Genomic DNA, 7799 nt, shown 5'->3' with positions numbered 1-7799 from the left:
GCCTTGACAAAAGGAAAGGAAAAAGAAGAAAAAGAAAGAAAATAAGAAAACACACCAAAAAGGAAAACAAAAAGAAACAAACAAAAGAAACGAAAAGAAAAGAAACTAAAATCAAACTAAAAACAAAGAGACTAACATATACAAGTGCACAAAATGGTATGGTTTCCAAGACATGAGCATCACAAATAGGCAACTATACAACAAAACTCCCCCCAAGCTAGAAATAGGCCATGTCCTCAAGGCCTAAAACTAAGCAAGGAGGGGCACAACTACCCATCCAACCAAATGCCCCAAATGCAAGATGCCTGTCCCACGAATGCATGTGAGATAGAAGGCTATTACCGGAAGTGTCGTGGGAGAAAGTCCCGCAAAGAACCGGTAAAAACCAAACAAACTCACCAAAGTATCGACGAACAAGGCATAGGTGGAAAATGGGAACCCACGACAACGAAACCAAACCAAAAGCATGCAAAGAAGCCACGGGGTGCCTCCCGGAAGCGCTCGTTTAACGTCATTAGCTTGACGGATCCCCCCAAAAGTCAAGGGGGGTCAAACACAACAAACCTCGCGTCAACACTAGTCAACAAACCTTTCTTGGCCTCCTTGGGCACAAACCACTTACCCAAACCACCACTTATTGAGTGGATACCAAACCAAGTCCTTTTAGGCATAGGATTGCCTTGCTTGGACTTCTTGTTCATACACTTCTTACCATTAGATGCCGGAGGGAGTGACTTTACATCATCAAGATCCATCCCGAATGTGTCGGGAATGGTAATGACGTCATCATAGGGATCTCCTTACACAAAGGAGATCTCGTGCACATCCTTCTTCACCTTCCTATCAATATCAAAATCACACTCAAGAACACAAGGATTGTTAGAAGCAATGGCACAAGAATGATTGTGCTCAACACAAGCAAGAGTGTCAACTTTCATGCAACTTTTCATTTTAGAGCAACAATGTTCATCAATTGTAAGCTTGAAACTAGCCTTGGCGTCTCCCGCTTTCAAAGTGATTAGTCCCCCTTGCACATCGATAAGAGCACCAGCGGTGGCCAAAAATGGCCTCCCCAAGATAATGGGGGTATGGGCATCCTCATCAATGTCCAAGACGACGAAATCCACAAGGAAATTAAGCTTCCCAACAACTAGGGGAACATCCTCAACCTTGCCAATAGGGTACTTGACCGAACGGTCGGCAAGTTGCAAGGTGATGTTAGTTGGGACAAGATCACCAATTTCAAGCTTGGCAAACACCGAATAAGGTAGTATACTAACGCTAGCACCCAAATCACACAAGGCATTGCTTATTTCAAGCTCCTTAATAGCACAAGGGATAGAAAAACTTCCCGTGTCTTTGAGTTTGGGTGGCGTTTTGTTAAGAATGATAGCACTACAATTTTCGGTGAGGTTCACCGTCTCCTTTACGTCAAAATCTCGCTTCCCACTCAAGATTTCCTTAAGAAATCTCGTGTAGGATGGCATTTGTTTCAACGCATCCGTAAAGGGGATAGTGACATACATTTGTAGAAGAATCACAAGAAATTTTGAGAATCGCACATCTAACTTGTGTCTATTAACTCTTTGGGGATAGGGGGGAGGAGGAGTTGGGAGAGGAGGAAGAGGAGTCTCCTTCGACTTATCACCATCACTCATGTCGTCGACATGAGACTTCTCTTCCGCATCATCACGGTCCGAGGACTCATTTCCCATAGAACTCTCACCCCTTGAGCTAGGAGCTTCAACATGTGTAGCACTATCATCTAAGGTCTTCCCACTCCTTGTCACAATTGCATACAATTGCTTAGGAGGTTGACCTTGGGGTGGGAGACTTGTATGCACTTGTTGCTCTTTGATAGTGCTAGCTAGTTGAGCAAGTTGGGTCTCAATCATCTTCAAGTGAGTGTTGGATTACTTGAATCCATCCTCAAACTCGACATTCTTCTTGGCTTGCGCCCCCACAAACGACTCCATAAGAGCCTCAAGATTAGACTTGAGAGGCGGGAGTGGTGGAGGTGCAACACCATAACCACTAAGGTTTGCTTGATATTGGTTGCCAAAGGTCTTCGGTCCATTGAATCCGGGAGGTCGCAATTGAGATGCACCATAAGGACCTCCCGGGTTCAAAGGATAACCCCCACTTGAGGCACCCCTAAATTGCCCATAAGAGTAGTTATAACCCCCCCCCCCCCACCTTGATGGTTGGGATTATAACTCCCTTGGTTGTATTGGCCTTGATTGCCAAAACCTTGAGATTGACCATAGGGCGCTTGGCTTTGATAGCCTTATGCTCTATAGCCACCTCGATTTTGGCTATCATACCCACTTCCTTGGCCATAGCCTTGGTGGGGACCATACATGGAGGGCCCTCTAGGTTTCCTAGAAAAATTAGGATTGTTAGGGTTATCATTCTTAGACCTCTCATTTATGGAATTAGCATACTCTACATCAAAATCGCCTTCATACGAAAGGCCATAATCCACAAATGACAAGTTATGAACTAAGGGGCATGCATTGGGGGAATGGCTATAGTCTTGGCAATTTTCGCAAAAGGAGGTGCCCGGAGGCATTGAGCCATAAGAACTAACCTTGCTCTTCCCCTTAGAGAGAAGAGTGGCCGAGGGAGGAGGGATTGTAGACGGTGATGGCGGTTGGCTTGGTGTGTTTTCGAGCTTCTCCAAGCGCGAAGTAAGCTTCTCTATCATCTGTGCTTTCTCTATGGCGTACACCGAACCCTTACCATCTTCACTCCTAGTTTTGAACTACATCCTCAATTATTTCCTCTATCTGATCCTCAGTTTTGTTCATGATTGGGCCTCCCGCGCCCGCATCAAGACTTGTCTTCGAACTTGGACTCGACCCCAAGTAGAATGTTTGAAGAAACAACCATTTAGGGATCCCATGGTGAGGGCATTCCCTTTGGTACTCCTTAAAACGATCCCAAGCTTCGAAGAGTGACTCATCTCTCCTTTGCTCAAAGGATTGAATCTTGTGGCGACACTCCGCCGTCTTCCCATTCGAATAGAACTTGTTTAAGAATGCACTCGTCACCTCGGTCCAAGTGCGAAGTGAGTTGGGCTTGACCTCCTTGTCAAGCCAATCACTTGCTCGCCCAAGTAGAGAGAACCGAAACAATGTCAACCTCACGTAATCCGATGTGACACCATTGTGCTTGATTGTGTCACAATGGTGCTCGAATTGTTTGAGATGTTCGTGAGGTGATTCATTACTCTTCCCACAAAAGGGGTGGCTTTGGACCAAATTGATCAAGGCGGGCTTGATCTCAAAGATGTTGGCACCCGTTGTTGGGGCTTGAATACCACATGTAGCTTCGAATGCCCCCGGTATTCCCAAGTTCTTAACCGGGAGCGCCATGTTCTCAAAAACTTGCTCACTCTCTTGTTGTTCCTCACCAACACTCAACGATTCGAATCTGTTATGGCTTGATGAGCTAGACAGTACACGCCTTAGTCTCCTAAGTGTCCTCTCCAATTCGAGGTCAAGAGGATGGAGGGTCCTTTGACGAGCACGCCCCCTAACAAGCATACAAACTCAAGAAAAACCGTGAGCAATGCCAAGGAATAAGAAAGCTAAGTCTCAACTTAAACTCAAAAACAACAACCGTTCCCTGGCAACGGCGCCATTTTGATAGGGTGTTTTTCCGTCGTTGAATAGAAAATCACCTCACCAAACAAAATTTATAAAACACCTAAACTACCGGCTATATTGACTATAGTGGCAAGTATAGGGATCGTCCCATAGGAATGGATATGCTTGACTTATCAATCTATGCGTTCACAAGCTAGTTCGGATGGAAAATGATTTGTTTTTGAATTAATCTAATGAAAACTAGAGGAACAAACAAATAAGGAAGCTCTAGAGATTTCGGGAATCGGCAATGGAAATCAAATCAAAGAAATAACAAGGTCAAGACATTCATGAATATGCAACGACATAGCAAATAGGGGAATGAAAACTAATGACGTGCTCGTCACCTCTCGGATAGAGCACGCGAAGCAACCTAGCCTATGGAAAGCTTTCGCATAGCCTTAAGCTAGATTAGCTCGCATATAATAGGAACTATCATTCACTTGCAGGGATTAGGCTCACAATGTCTTGCCAAACCTAGTCATACATTCCAATCTAATCCAATCAAATAGCATTCGCGACTACTATTCAATTAGTCATGGAAATCCTATCACTAAATCACATTTAATCACAACATCAATCATGAATTTTCCCTAAAATTCCCCAAATTCAATGCCAAGGCTTCATCCCTAACCTCTAGACTAAACTACTCAATTAGCATGATTAACATCAACATTAAACTAACATTAATCCTAATCATGAAACTAATTGAACTAATGAAGCTAATTGAAACAATAAAATTCAGAAAATTCAAACCACAAAAATTGGGGAAAAAACTAAGAATATTCAAAATATCAAACTAATTCTAGAATTCAAGCATGAAATCAAAGCATAAACGAAATTAATGAAACAATGAAAGAATTAAAGAACAAATCAAAAAGAAAATTAGAATTATACCTTGAATTGAAGAATTAGCATCAAACTTGAAGAACAAAATGAAGAACAAAGCTCAAAAGAAATAGAAAAGAAATCTGAAAATTAAAGATTGAATTGAATTTAGAATCAAGAATTTGAGGCTAAGAATCCTTAACTCTAATCAAAGCCCTAAACTAATTCTAGAGAGAGAATTCTAAGCTAAGCCTAAAATCTGAAAATTAGAAATTACGTAAATGAAAGCCTGATTACAATGCTGCGATTTTCGGGCTTTATAGTAACAGCCTCGCAGCCCCATTCTGTCGCACAAGAGGTCTTGTGTGGGCGCACAGATTCTGTGCGGTCGAACAAGACCCATCATTCGGTCACACAACAATTTTAAGACATACTTTCCACAATTTGCAGTTTTGTTTGACCACACAGGCTGTTGCACTCGATCGCACAGCAAGGATTCGAGCGCACAGGACAACACTCGATCGCACAGACTGCTACGAGCTTTGTTGCGCCCACAGCTGCGTGGCTGCTTCTGTTCTGCGTGTTGTTGTTTGCTGCACTGCTGCGCTTCTGGTATTGTTGCATTGCTTGGCTGTGTGCATTGCCTTGCTGTACTATTCTTCATGTTGCAAGGTGCTTCAAGTGAGCACTAAGGGCTGTTGTGAAGGTGCTCAAGGCTCGTGAAATTAAACCCACAGAGCTGTTGCGCTCTTGTTGTCCTGCCTGGGTCTGTGCTGCGTGTTCTGTGATGCTGCTATACCTTGGCTCTTGCAATGCTGTGCCATGTTGTGGCTGCCACTATGCTAATGTACAGCTGCTGGGTATACACTTCAAAGTAGCCATGTGAAGAGTCCACAAGCTGCTGCAAAGGTGAGTGCACAAGAGCGCTGCAAGTGTGCTCGTGCATAGCTGTGAGTGTACAGCTACTGTTCGAGCTGTTGCTATCAAGACAAGCATAAGGCTGCTGTTGGCAGTTTGCACTGTTGGTCGTATGGGCAGCAACTAAGTGCTTGCCTAGCTGCACACACACAAGAGCAAAGTAAATCGTCAAGCATGTTATTTAAAAATCGAAAACATTATTATTAATTCGTTTAACATTTTTACAAATCGTAAAACATATAACTCGTCGACAAGCATAATGACACAATATTAACACGTTAATACTCAAAACGAACCTTACGCAACGAGAATGCGCGCAAAAGGCATATTTAGAGCAAAAACGACTAAAATATGCGCAAGACGAGAAAATGTAACGATTAATGCAAAAATGCAATAAACGAACTAAAAACGATAAAACTAAGAAAAAATAATAATAAAATGCTAATAAAATGAACTAAAATCCTAAGCTAAGAGCGACATAAATGTCGCTCATCAAACTCCCCCAAGCTAACCCTTTGCTTGTCCTCAAGCAAAGCTAGAATGAGAAACGGGGAGGAGAATGAGCTTATTTATTAAAATCAAAATTACGAAAATAAGAACTACAAGAATGCACACTAACTCACTTTCGTAGGAATCACGGTTGCATTTAAGCGCATGCAACAAGCTCTTTGAACCCCACAATCGCTCATGAGGGAGAGTGGGATCTCGCAAGGGTTTCCAAAGAGAAACACCCATAACTCTTCCAAAAATTTGAATCAAGGCAAGACCAAAAAAATGAAAAACAAAGCAAGAAAAAGAAAGCAAAGAAAAGAAAAAGAAAAGAAAGGAAAAGAAAATGAAAAACGAAACTACAAAACTCAAGGTAAGGGCCTTTTTTATGGAACGAGCACAAAAGAATCCTAATATTACTAACTAAATAGACGAATGCATGCTAACCAATGTCCTAGATCGAGTGAAAGATTCAAGTGCCAAGCAAAGAGAACTAAGGGCAAACACTAGCCAATTCCCCTTCAACCGAGCATACCACGTCAAATCTCTAGATCTTATTCACCCTTGAGATTAGCGTCTCGAGACACCGCGAAGGCGCCGATAAAACATGATTAGGCTACCCGACATCTTAGCATGACAATCCCATTCCATAAACTTGACCAAATCCTCCCTCCACCGTCAATGACTCAACTCAAAAGGGTCAAGAGGACTTTTTAGGGTGAAACGTAGGCTAGGGGTAAGGTGTGGAACAAATTTGGTAATTTGGTGCTCATACCTAAAGTCAAGCGCAATGATAGGACTCAACTCAAGCATATTGAACCAAAAACAAACTCGTATCACTTATTTGGGGTACCCCCAAGCTTATTCAACAACAATTCTAAACTACAACTCTTTTTGCACTTTTCTTGATTTGATTTTCTCTTTTTTTTTTGTGTTTCAAATGAAACTTTTCTCATTCCCTTGTTTTTCTCTATTTTTGGCTTTTTCAAAACTTTTGCTTTTGCTTATTTATTCACTATATACAACATACTTCCCAAACGTTGCCATTCATACCCATCAACATCATTCCTCAACTATGCATAATCATTCAAAACCAACAAGCATCATAACACAAAGCTTCACTATCACTTCTAAGGGTGAAAACAAAACAAAGGCTATTAGGCTTGTAATGTGCTCATAAGAAATGAAGGGGAAAGGCTCAAATGGCTAGCAAGGGGGCAAATGCAAACAAAAACATATGAGAAAAATAGAAAATAAATTCCTAAACTAAAAAGAAAAATAGTCACCGAAAGAAATGGCTCTATCGTCCCCTAAAGTAGTTCGGTCGTGGTCTCGGGAAGGAAATAGTCAAATTCGGCAAGTAAGAAAGTCAATGCCAAGGATCCATGCCACTCAATATATGTAAATGTGTTTGGGATAATTTTAACATGAACCTCACATGGGAGCAAATACCACTCTCTCCGGTTTCAAGTCACTAGAGAGATCGACACCATCTTACCACAAGCCAAGGGTTCAAGACGCATGCTACCCAAAGTTCAACCAACTTTCTTAACACCTAAATCCTAGATTCGACCCAAGACATTGAAAACCGTGCAACCATCTACCAATTAGGAATAAAAGCATTCTAGACTACAAGTTCCAATTTTATTTTCCCAAATCAAGAATAATGCCTAAAAATCTAGAAAAGCTTGCCTTGACAAAGATCGAAAAGGAAAAAGAAAGAAAGAGAAAAGAGAAAGAAAATAAGGAAAAAGAAATGAAATGAAAAAGAAAATGAAAATAAAGAAAATATTCACACAATCAACGAAGCTAATCAAGAAATATGCACAAAATCCAAAATATTCACAAAATCAAGCAATCCATCACACGGAGATCAAAGTAGCAACAATAGAATCTCCCCCCAAGCTCGAATTA

General features: G+C 41.6%; 1 pseudogene; it reads left to right on the top strand.

Annotated features, from left to right (window-relative positions):
- The first annotated feature begins 2898 nt into the window (after nt 1-2898).
- On the top strand, nt 2899-2999 carry LOC130466590 (uncharacterized; annotated as a pseudogene).
- The last annotated feature ends 4800 nt before the right edge of the window (nt 3000-7799 follow it).

Source organism: Spinacia oleracea, chromosome 1, assembly GCF_020520425.1.
Source record: "Spinacia oleracea cultivar Varoflay chromosome 1, BTI_SOV_V1, whole genome shotgun sequence".
Classification (NCBI taxonomy): Eukaryota; Viridiplantae; Streptophyta; class Magnoliopsida; order Caryophyllales; family Amaranthaceae; genus Spinacia; species Spinacia oleracea.
This window is presented reverse-complemented; position numbering and strand designations above follow the sequence as displayed.